Source organism: Dipodomys ordii, unplaced genomic scaffold, assembly GCF_000151885.1.
Source record: "Dipodomys ordii isolate 6190 unplaced genomic scaffold, Dord_2.0 Scaffold131, whole genome shotgun sequence".
NCBI classification, from domain to species: Eukaryota; Metazoa; Chordata; class Mammalia; order Rodentia; family Heteromyidae; genus Dipodomys; species Dipodomys ordii.
Genome location: NW_012267347.1, coordinates 1,601,921 through 1,614,461, shown reverse-complemented (window position 1 = coordinate 1,614,461; position 12,541 = coordinate 1,601,921). Strand labels below are relative to the sequence as shown.

Genomic DNA, 12,541 nt, shown 5'->3' with positions numbered 1-12,541 from the left:
CACTCTACCACTTGAGCCACAGCGCCACTTCCGGCTTTTTTCTTATGTGGTGCTGAGGAATCGAACCCAGGGCCTCGAGCATGCAAAGCAAGTGCTCTACCACTGAGCCACCGTCCCAGCCCCTTTGGGTTCAATTCTTTAGTACCATATAAACAGAAAAAGCCAGAAGTGGCACTGTGACTCAAGTGGTAAAAGTGCTAGCCTTGGGCAAAAGAAGCTCAGAGATAGTACCCAGGCCCTGAGTCAAGCCCCAGGACTGGAAAAAAAATAAAATATAATAATAATAATAATAAAGAAACCAATGTACTAAGTATGGAATTTAAGAAATATATTACAGGGCTGGGAAGTTGGCTCAGTAGTAGAGTGCTTGCCTCATATGCATGAGGCCCTGAGTTCAATTCCTTAGCACCACATAAGCAGAAAAAAGCCAGAAGTAGCCCTGTGGCTCAAGTGGTAGAGCACTAGCCTTGAGCTGAAGAGCTGAGGGTCAGCATCCAAGCCCAGAGTTCAGCCCCCACAACCAACCAAAATAAAAAGAAGAAAAGGAAAATATTACAGTTAACATAAATGGCTCCATAATCCTAGCTAGGGTAGCTGAGTTCTAGAGGATTGCAGTTCAACAACAGTCCAGGCAGAAAAATTTACTGGATTCCATCTCTAAAATGATCAGCATAAAAGCAGGGCTGGAGGCATAGCTTTAGTAATAGAGCACTAGTCTCCTTATTTCTAGGCCCTTACTTCAAATCCCAGTACAAAAAACAAAAAACACATCTTTACACAATTCATTTCATCAGCTAAGTAGTAGAGCACTTAATAAACATGAGACCTTGCGTTTAATCCCGAGTACAAAACCAAAAGCTAACATAATAGGGCACACCTATAATCCCAGGATATGTTATATACATATACATGCTTTTATAAGAATTTTTTTGTATGTATGGTACTAGGGTTTCCACTCAGGTTCTCACACTTTGCTTGTTAGGCTCGTGCTCTACCATTTGAACCACAAGCCTGGAAGAATATTTATTATCATCTTTCAGTTCATTTGCTTCATCACTTGGTACTGCAGAACATTGTTTTTAAAGACAACACACACACACACACACACACACACACACACACACACACACACACGGCACTGGTGTCAGGCAGACTTGGGTTTGCATTCTATTCTTACCATGTATTTTGTATTTCTTTATTTTGCAAAATGGATACCACTTCCCTGAAGGAGGTGGTTTAATGTCTTGTCCTTACTAGGCATGTGTAGTTTTTTTTCTATTTCATCTCTGGTATCACACATTTTCTAGAGAAGCCTTGGCTTTGCCACTCAGCAATGATTCTCCAAAAATTGTACACAACTCAGAACAGTTGCACATCAATGGAATTTGTTTACCTATTCTCACTAGCCTTTTGTGTGTGTGTGTGTGTGAGAGAGAGAGACAGAGATAGACAGAGACAAAGAGGGGGGAGAGGAAAGAGGGGGAGAGAGAAGGGAGAGAGGGAGAGGGAGAGAGGGAAAAGCAGAGGGAGAGGGAGAGGGAGAGAGGAGAGAGAGAGGGAGAGAGAGGGAAAGAGAGGGAGAGAGAGGGAGAGAGAGAACAAAAGCTCAGTGCCTGGGACTTGAGCTTTTGTACTCAAAGGCTAGCTCTCTACCACTTTAGCAGCAGCTCCACACAGCTTTTCTGGTGCTTAATTGAAGAGTCTCACATACTTTCCTGCCCAGAATAGCTTTGAACTTCAATGGCTTTGCAACTCAGCCTCCTGAATAGCTAAGATTATGGGCATGAGCCATCATCAGCTCTCATTAGCCTTTTAAAGAATTTAGAGACTACAACAGCAAGTTTGAGATCAGCCTGAACTATATATTGAGACTTGTCTCCCAAAGGAAAAAAAATAACTTCTTTAGAGTACATTTATGTTCTCTGAACTAAGGCAAAATAAACCTAGAAACCAATCATGTAACCTCCTTCTCTTTAAGCTCTTCTCCCTCTTCAAACTTCCAATGATACTTTCTCAAGAAGAACTAAAAAGCAATCACCACAGATACTGATAAAGATGATGAAATCCTCCATTAACCAAAGGATGAATATGAAACTCTACTACTTCTTTGGACTAATACCTTCTCTTTCTGATGGTAATGCCCAAATGCCTATTATAGTTTATATAGGCTTTCATTCTTTTTTTTGGGGAGGGGGGTGGTCGTGGGGCTTGAACTCAGGGTATGGACACTGTCCTTGAGCTTTTCTGTAAGGCTAGCACTCACCACTTTGAGCCACAGTGCCACTTTGAGTTTTCTGGTGGTTAACTGGAGATAAGAGTTTCATGGACTTCACTGCCCAGACTGGCTTTGAACCATGATCCTCAGATCTCAGCCGCCTGAGTAGCTAGGATTACAGGCGTGAGCCCCAGTACCTAGCTTAGGCTTTTTTTTTTTTTTGTCGGTCGTGGGGCTTGAACTCTGAGCCTGGGCGCTGTCCCTCAGCTCTTCAGCTCAAGGCGAGCGCTCTACCACTTGAGCTACTGCACCACTTCCAGTTTTCTGGTGGTTTATTGGAGATAGGAGTCTCAGGGTCTCTCCTGCCCGGGCTGGCTTTGAACCGAGATCCTCAGATCTCAGCCTCCTGAGTAGCTAGGATTACAGGCGTGAGCCACCAGCGCCCGGCCCTAGCTTAGGCTAGGGCCTAACAATATTTCCAAATGTTAGGAATATATTCTAACCCTTAAGAGCTGTTCTCCAGCAGCAAAGCTAAGAACTTTAATAACATTCAAGAGTCCACATATCCCAATTTAATTAATTCTAAGTGAGCCATATTTTCCATTGTGTTTCTACCATGATTTATCCTTGTCATCAAAATTTAATTCCCATTACCAGATTTTGCCATTTACACTTTAAACTTTTCTTACATTATTGGAAAGAATACTGTAATAAAGATGAAAGGTTGAGGGCTGGGAAGGTAGCTCAGTGGTAGAGTGCTTGCCTTGCATGCCTGAGGCCCTGGGTTCGATTCCTCAGCACCACATAAGCAAAAAGAAAAAAAAGGAAAAAGACGGAAGTGGCGCTGTGGCTCAAGTGGTAGAGTGCTAGCCTTGAGCTGAAGAGCTGAGGGACAGCGCCCAGGCCCAGAGTTCAGGCCCTATGACCTGACCCCCCCCCAAAAAAAAAGAGATGAAAGATTGATGCTCCAAAGGTACTACTTATATATTTAAAAAAAATACAGAAGACAGAGCTTAAAACACTAGTGCCCTCCTACCTCCCTTAGATTGGAAGACCCAGTCTAAGGCTGGTCCTCAAAGTTCAACAAAACATGCCTGGTAATGTGGCAATGACTAAACACCAAGGAGTCTATTGGAAACCACTAGAGGTAAGCTTTATATTAGCTTTTCAAATGGCTAAGAAAAACCAAAAAGAACAACATAAAGACATGTAGTGATGCCTCACTTATCATGGGAGTTACTTCCAGAGACGCCCACTATAGGAGAAAATCCACAAAGAGCAGCCTTATATAGTTGTTCCTGGCTATATCACTGTTCATTTAATGCTATTTGTGGATTTTCACCTATCACAGACGTCTCTGAAATGTAGCTCCTATGATAGGTGAGGGATCACTATTTACATAATTAAAAAAACAACACGATACAGTGAAGCTGCAGTATGTAAATCGTGTTATAGGCAAGGACAACTGTGTAAATGTTCTACAAAGAACTTGGCTAAACCACTTTAAACACCATTCTTAAATGTGAGAGTAAATATCTAACTTTTCAGATAATAATGAAAATTTTGCTATGACCCAAGTCATCAGACAGATCATATATTAGTAATTAGACAATTATCTCTATCATATTAACCAATCCCAACTCCCTTGGCAAACTCAGGCAAGCTCAGTTCATTAATCTATCTGTATTTCTGATGTATGCTAGTACTAGAGAAATTGAGCTTTAGGACATAAACTATACCCTGTTGAGATAAAAAGGTGTTGGTGGCTTAGGCACCTAATCCTAGCTACTCAGGAGGCTGAGGCTGAGGATTAGAATTTGAAGCCAACAGGCGGACAAGTCCAAGACTCCTATCTCCAATTAACCATTGACCAATTATCCAGCAGAAAGCTGGAAGTGGAGATGTGACTCAAGTGGCAAAGTACCAGCTTTGAGCAAAAAAGCTAAGCAAAAAGGACAAGACCCTGAGTTCAAGCCTCAGTACCACCACACACAAAAAAAGTGAGCAACTAAACATTTATCACAGGCCTGGAAAGGTGGCTCAGTGGTAGAGTGCTTGCCTTGCATGCATGAGGCCCTAGGGTCAATTCCTCAACACCACATAAACAGAAAAAGTCGGAAGTGGTGCTATGGCTCAAGTGGTAGAGTGCTATGCTAGCCTTAAGCTGAAGAGCTGAGGGACAGCACCCAGGCCCAGAGTTCAGGCCCCACGACTGACCAAAAAAAAAAAGAAAAATTCATCACTTTGTGAGGCGCTGGTGGCTCATGCCTGTAATACTAGCTACTTAGAGGATCATGGTTCAAAAGCCAGCCCAGGGAAGGAAAGTCCATGAGACTCTTATCTCCAACTAACCACCAGAAAAACCAGAAGTGGCACTGTGGCTGAAGTAGTAGAGCACTTGCCTTGAGCTGAAGAGCTGAGGGACGGTGCTCAGGCCCAGAGTTCAAACTAGACAACCAACGAGAAAAATAAAATCATCACAAAGTTTTATTTGAGGTGTAGAAGCAGGACCTCATGTGTGCTAAGCAGCAACTGTAGCACTGAGCTGCTATACCCTCAGCTCAGCACACACTAATTTTCATTCTAAGAGAATGACTGAATCAGTAAATAGGATAGGTAGCCCCTTTCTCAGAATTTTTATTTTGGCAGTATTGGAATTTGAACTCAGAAATGTAAGTTTACTAGGTTGGCACTCTACCACTTGAGCCATACCTCCAATACAATTTGTATAGGTTTTCTTCAAAATAGGACCTTTCAAGTTTTTCTGCCTAGGCTGGCCCCAAACTGCAATCTTTCTGCTCTTAGCATCCAAGGACCTAGGATTACAGGCACGGTCCACAGCAACTGGCTATAAAAATGATTTTAACAATTAAGTTTCTTAAGCTATTTATTTAGCTATTTATTGTAAAGTTAATCTAAAACTCACCAACTTGTAGCACTGAAGTGAAGATGTAGTAGTACCCCTTATCTAAGGAGAATATGTCCCAAGACCCTCAGGGGGGGCTGGGAAGGTGGCTCAGTGGTAGAACGCTTGCCTTGCGTGCCTGAGGCCCTGGGTTTGATTCCCCAGCACCACATAAGCAAAAAGAAAAAAGCCGGAAGTGGAGCTGTGGCTCAAGTGGTAGAGCACTAGCCTTGAGCTGAAGAGCTGAGAGACAGCGCCCAGGCCCAGAGTTCAGGCACCATGACAGGACCCCCCCACAAAAAAAAACCCTCAGGGATGTGAAAAATTACAGGTATCAAATTCTACATATACTATGTTTATAAATTAATTTATAAATTAGATTCAGAAGAAATTAATAATTACAAAATAAAAGTACTACATTAATACCCTACAATAGCCAGAAGCTGGTGTCTCATGCCTATAATCCTAGCTACTCAGTAAGCTGAGATCTGAGGATCACAGTTCAAAGCCATCATGGGCAGAAAAGTCTGTGAGACTCATCTCCAATCCACCAAAAAACCGGAAGTGGCACTGTGGCTCAAGTGGTAGAACACTTGCCTTGAACTGAAGAGCTGAGGGGCAGAACCCAGGCCAGAGTTCAAGCCCCATGACTGACCTCCCCACCAAATACACAATAAAAATTATCACAATGCCATGTCTCTCTAAAAACATTTTACTGTACTATAAATCTTACTAACCAAAGCGTGAGATTTTTGTTCTTGATCGGGAATGTGGCTTAGTAGTAGAGTGCTTGCCTTGCATATATGAGGCCCTGGGTTCAATTCCTCAGCACCACATAAGCAGAAAAAGCTGGAAGTGGAGCTGTGGTTCAAGTGGTAGAGTGCTAGCCTTGAGCTGAAGAGCTGAGGAATAGTGCCAAGACCCAGAGTTTAGACCCCATGACTGACAAAAAAAAAAAATCAAAAATAACAACTATAAGAGGCCTACTTTGTACTCAATACTTCCATGCTTAATGCTGATTTAATTTATTCAGATGCGTGGGTTTCAAAAGGGTGAGAATGAACAGCAGATTTCCTTGGCATGCTGATAATCCACTTTAAAAAAAAAAAAAAGAGCAAGTAGGGCTCTGGTGGGTCATGCCTGTAATCCTAGCTATTCAAGAAGCTGAGATCTGAGGATCACAATTCAATGTCAGCCCAGACCAGAAAGCCCATGAGACTTATCTTCAATTAACCATCAGAAAACTCAAAGTGGCACTGTGGCTCAAACTGGTAGAGCACGGCCTTGAGCAAAAAAGTTCAGGGAGTACCCAGGCCCTGAGTTCAAGCCCCATGACTGACAAATAAATAAATAAAAACTAATTCAATCTCAGACACTAAAACCTCCAGAAAAAAAATATATGAATTGAAGAACAACTCTAACACCAATGTTATACAATATAAGTTATATTTAGCTACTTGCTATTTTACAATCTAGACACTGCTACATGTGTTTAGAGAGTTAACTTTCCTGTAAGAAAAATAATAGGAAGCTGGGCACCGGTAGCTCATGCCTATAATCCTAGCTACTCAGGAGGCTGAGATCTGAGGATCTTTCAGTTCAAAGCCAGCCCAAACAGCAAAGTCTGTGAAACTCTTATCCCCAATAAACTACCAGAAAACCGGAAGTGGTGCTGTAGCTCAGCCTTGAGCTGAAAAGCTGAGGGACAGCGCTCAGGCCCAGAGTTCAAGCCCTATGACTGACCAAAAAACAAAACAAAACAAAAAAAAAAAAAATAGGGGCTGGGAATGTGGCTTAGTGGTACAGTGCTTGCCTAGCATGCTTGAAGCCCTGGGTTCATTTCCTCAGTACCACATAAACAGAAAAAGCTGGAAGTGGTGCAGTGGCTCAAGTGGTAAAGTGCTAGCTTTGAGCAAAAAGAAGCTCAGGGACAGTGCCCAGGCCCTGAATTCAAGCCCCATGACTGGCAAAAAAAAAGAAAGAAAGAAAAAGAAAAAGAAAGAAAAGGAAAAGAAAAACAATACAATAACAAATCTAAATAAAGTAAAATTATCATTTCTTTAAAAGTTTATATTCTTAGACAATACTTGAAAAATACCTTCAGAAAGCTTAGGATTTTACAGCTGTCATTCATAGACTAAAAATATTGATTCTGTGTACACACAGATGTTACCTGGACCAAAAAATATAAAACTTTTTCTTTTGCAGTTTTTTTTGGGGGGGCCAGAGAGAGGAGGGCTCTAAGCATCTAAGGCAATGGCCCTTTTTTTTTTGGGGGGGGGTCATCATGGGGCTTAAACTCAGGGCTTGGCTCTGTCCCTGAGCTCTTTGTTCAAGGCTCTTGCTCTACCACTTTGAACCACAACATCACTTCCGGTTTTCTGGTGATTATTTGGAAATAAGTCTCACAAACTTTCCTGCCCAGGCTGGCTTTGAACTGTGATCTGCAGATCTCAGCCTCTTGAGTAGCTAAGTGTGAACCACCAGCACCCAGCAATAGTCAATTTTTATTCTTTCAACATAATGCCTTTTCTCCCCCGACCTTTCTCCCCACCCAATATAGATCTCCAAATCTCATGAAAACACAAATACCTACCTCACCACTCCTGCTAAGTCTGTACCTTACAAAAAGGACTTTAGGATGGTGCTGGCCCTTCCACTGCAGTAGCCATTGGAGAACAGCAGCCATGGCTCTGCACCACTCCATGGCTGTGGGCTTCAACAAGGGCCACAGAGTGACCAAGAACGTGAGCAAGTCAAGGCATCTCACCAAGCACACCAAGTTCATGCGGGACATGACCCGTGAGTTGTGCAACTTCACCCTGTACAAGCGGCGTACAGGTACGAGCTACTCAAGGTGTCCAAGCAGATGCTCAAGTTTATCAAGAAGAGGGTGGGGACACACATCCACACCAAGAGGAATCCCAAGGAGCTGAGCAGGCAGCCATAAGGAAGGCCGCTGCCAAGAAGGACTGAGATCCTGCTGCCCCCAATAAACCTCTGCTCCCCTCAAAAAAAAGGGATTTAGACCTTAGACAATAGTAACCCTAAAATGTGTACTGGTCTGAAAAATGAAGTTGCCTTCATTGCAACGTTATTGATACCTTATTTGTTCACATATCTTCAGTTCTTCCAAAAAAGATGTAGGAAGCCAGATGCCAGTGGCTCAAGCCTGTAATTGTAGATCCTCAGGAAGCTGAGACCTGAGGATTGCAGGTCAAAGCCAGTGCCCAGGCCCAGATTTCAAGCCCCACAACCGACCAAAAAAAAAAAAAAGTAGGACAAGAAAGGGTTTAAAATTCTCTTTCTGTGCTATCATGTTAAGCTGATCCAACTGCCATGATGAAAAAATAACTCTATATTCCTAACATCATAGTCCTTTTCTTGGGCAGTTCTTTATTGATCCATTGATGAGGATCATGGTAGAGCTCAAACATCTTGGGGGAAATGTAGTCCCTCCGTGGCAAAAATGAAAGGCCTATGGAACAGGTGCAGTACAGGTAGCAGAAGAGGAAGGAACTATAATACTGACAACTCTGATCAGGTGGGCCAAGAGGCAGAAACAATGAAGAAAATTATTGATGTTTAGTTTTAAGAATGCATTTAGAAATATACATACACCAACAACTAATATTCCTCTGTCCTCTGTTCATAAACCCCTACCAGACTGCTAATACATGGACCCTTACAAAGCACACATCAAAGCTAAACAATTAATTAGAGGGAGTAGGGGTGTCATTCATTTATTGGTAGAGAGTTTGCGAAGTGAATGAGAATCCCTAGGTTCAATCTCCAATATTATAAAGGGAGAGAAAAAAAAAACAAAAATATGAGGATAAGAACTCAAGTAACTTGTCTAAGATTACATGGCTAATACATCCTATTACTTAAACCTGAGTCTGTCCAACTCTAAAGACTTTTTCCCCTTAAATCTCACACACACACACACATTATCATTAAAATTTTGATTTTAGTCCATAATGAGCATATTTTAATCTGGGGACCACACAGATAAAATTTGCCAATGTCAGCTGGGAAGGTGGCTCAATGGTAGAGCGCTTGCCTTGCACGCATGAGGCCCTGGGTTTGATTCCTCAGCACCACATAAGCAGAAAAAGCCATAAGTGGTGCTGTGGCTCAAGTGGTAGAGCGCTAGCCTTGAGCTGAAGAGCTGAGGGACAGCGGCCAGGCCCAGAGTTCAGGCCCCATAACCAGCCAAAAACAAAAACAAAAAACCCACCAATGTCACTCTCACTCTTTCCCCTACTGAAAATCAGAGATACTAAGAACCGGCTAAGTCTAACTTCCAGAGCTACTTAGTTCTTCTAATGCATCCTATGAGCCTCCAACTACAGTAATACACTCTTGCTACCAGAAACTTAAGAGCCGCATAAAAACTACATTCATAAGTATGTTCTGCCTCTCTTTTTGGCACTGGTCCATGCTGCTGAATGCATAGTATGTCTTCTAACCAAGAGTACTTCAGACAAGCTACAAATGAGCAGTTACTATTTCATCTTTTCACCAAACACTTCCAACTATATTTGAAAGGTTGAATCTGACGTGGACTGGACTTGGACACCAACAAAAGTATCATTCAATACTTGCAGCTTTTAGTCAAAGTGGCTAAATATTCTCTACATGGCAAGGCTGACAACACAAAGCCCTGAAAGGGGAAGAGACTTCATTTGACAACAGACTGAACAGAACTCAGACTAATTCTCAATCCTTTTTAAGTGTTAGGAAACATGGTCACACAAAGGCAAAACACAAAAGCAAATGGGTAAAGAAAAAAAGAGCAGACCTGGAGGTACAGGTATACACAAGCTTTCTCTCTGTCTCTCCCTCAGCCTCCCCCACCCCCCCAGGTTTAATTAATTATTTGAAAATATACACAAATAGTTTAGGATAGAAAGTCAGAATGCTCACAGCCAAGAACATTTGCAAAAGGCAATTAAACCATGCTGGAATCCAGCCAAGAACAATACACAAACTCTTCTGAAAATTGTGGCTTTAGTGGTCAACACTTGAGCATCAGGGCAGGGTCTGTCTTGAACTCAGAAAATTAAATGCCTTCAACTCCCACTCACCTTTCCGCCTTTTATCACTGAAGTAAGGCCAGGCTGAGCTCCTGAGAAAATAGGTCTGGAGGTTCACTGAAGGACTAAGAAAAATTAAAAAGTTTACATGGCAAAGATGTCTCTTCTGCTAAGCATCACAAAAGTATTTATGAATACATTCAGTATCTCTTTAGACCTCCTCAGAACTATTTAAAACCAGAATAACTTACCTAATTCTGACTGCTGAACAAAACCTACACACACACACACACACATATATATATATATACATGTAAAATGAACAACAGATTTAAAAGCTAGGCAAGTAATTTTCCAGCTCGACTAAAACCAGAGGTCATCTAAAAGGAAAAGCCTATTTTTTTTTTCAACGATAAGCCAAAACCAACCAACCTCTCAACCAGAAGCTAGAGTAGGGGAAGGGAGGAATCCCGGAGAGAATGTGATAGCACTAGTGCGGGTTTGTTTACAGAGACTCCAGCAACAATCATATGAGTCAGAAATTCAAGCCACCAGATGCTTTCCAACTAACCGGCACCAGATGGGACTGTCCTAAAGTGTCCTAAAAGGCTTGGGGGAGGGCAAGCCGAAGCAGGAGGATTAACACACAAGAGGACAAGACCCGACGACCACCACAGGCACCTCCGGGCTTCCCCCGGCTCAGCCTTCCGTACAAGGTGCGGGCCGGAGACCTGGGTGGGGGATGGGGCGCGCTGAGCAGCGGCTCTGGGGGGACGCGGAGACGGGGGGGAGGAGGGGCGAGCCGTGTCCCCCCCGTTAGAGGGGAGCGATGGGGGGCAAACAAATGGGTCACCCGACGGAGCAAGGCGTCCCTGGGAGTTTGGGAGCTGCCTCTCGGAGGCACCCACGGGGCTGACCTGAGGAAAGGACAAGCCGTCCTCCCGGGACTGACCCGCGGCCGGGGAAGAAGCCCTGCACCCCAGAAGCTGCGAGAGATGACCAGGCCCGTCCTGTGGTGAACCGGAGGGGGGGAAGGGGACAGGCCGGGCCGGAACGAGACACGGACCGGATAGGTCAAGGGGGGGGGTGTCCAGCCGGGGCAGTTACAAGCACGGGAGCCGGCGAGGCTCGGCGGCCCGCTTCCCGTCTTGGGTCATCCTTTTGCCAGCGGCTGCTCCGCCAGTTCCAGGCCCAGCCGCCCCGTCCACTGCCGCCACCAACGCCGCCGCCATCTTACACTGGCCAGTGGCCGCCACCACCGCCTCCGCTCTCTGCGCTTGCGCCTGCGCCACCGCGCTTTCCGGCCTCGTTTGCGACACTGCGCTCTTGAAGGCCGGGGAAGAGTGGTCGCGCGAGCTCGCGTCTCCCAACCCTTCTTGGAGGATGCGGAGGGGGCGGGGCTTGGGGCCAACAGAAAACCGCGAGGGGCGCGTGCGCACTGCCGGGCAGGCCCGGTTGTTTTCGTCCCGTCGTTCCGAGTCGGCGTCTTTGAGGGGCTTCTTTGCGTCGTCGCGGAAATCGTCGTCATTTCCAAGGCACTAGCCGGCCGATTCCTGAGTGACTTCCAGCCTCGCTCGTTCTTGAACTCTGGGCAAAAGCGATCCTTGCTGTATTTCTTCTGAAGTTGGTTTTTCGTGCACGGCTCCCGGCCGGGGAGGCCCGCGTCCCCGTTTGTCCTCCTCGGCTCGGGTTAGCGTGAGGCCAGCCCCGCCAGGCCCGGCGTCAGCCATGGGGGTTTCCTCCTTTTTTCAAGGAGGCTCGGAAGCTGTTCAGTCTCTCTGAAGAGAGGGCCGTGCGTGAGGGTGACTGAGAACGGACTGCCTGGCGCTGCACTGAATGTCTCCCAGCTGGTTCTTTTTGTTTTCCTTTTCTTTACTCATAAGGCCAGAGTGCGGGAATTAGCCTCCTTACCTCCTGTCTTCCGTTACCATCCTATGCCACGCCGTATATTACTTAACTTCTTGCTGCAGTAAACACCTGGCTGGTTTGCCTCCTTCCCTTATTAGCCTGCCACAGTTAAACATAGGACACCCAGAGTGACATTTATTTATTTTTGGATCCGGTCATGGAGCCTGAACTCGGGGCCTGGGCGCTGTCCCTCAGCTCTTCGGCTCAAGGCTAGCACTCTACCACTGAGCCACCTTCCCAGCCCCAGAGTGACATTTTAAAATGTTAGATCATAGTCCCTCACTCAAAACATCCAAGTTTCCCATCATAAGAAAAAAATATGGGCTGGGAAGGTGGCTCAGTGGTAGAGGGCTTGCCTTGCATGCCTGAGGCCCTACGTTCGATTCCTCAGCCCCACAAAAGCAAAAAGAAAAAAGCCGGAAGTGGCGCTGTGGCTCAAGTGGTAGAGTGCTAGCCTTGAGCTGAAGAGCTGAG

General features: G+C 44.9%; 1 protein-coding gene and 1 pseudogene across 4 annotated transcripts in view; one reads left to right on the top strand and one right to left on the bottom strand.

Moving 5' to 3' along the window:
• The window catches only part of Dcaf8 (DDB1 and CUL4 associated factor 8), a 53,785-nt gene extending 42,286 nt beyond the window's left edge, over positions 1-11,499 (bottom strand). Inside the window, exons 1-2 of one of the 4 annotated variants that reach the window (XM_013030630.1) lie at positions 11,397-11,499; positions 10,211-10,284 (exon numbers count right to left, since the gene is read on the bottom strand). The gene's annotated coding sequence lies outside the window, so the exon portion shown is untranslated. Of the gene's footprint in view, positions 1-10,210; positions 10,285-11,076 lie in introns of all 4 variants that reach the window. The other 3 variants (XM_013030628.1, XM_013030632.1, XM_013030629.1) reach the window with 3 other exon arrangements.
• Positions 7,808-8,096, top strand: LOC105996516 (annotated as a pseudogene).
• Positions 11,500-12,541: the final 1,042 nt, after the last annotated feature.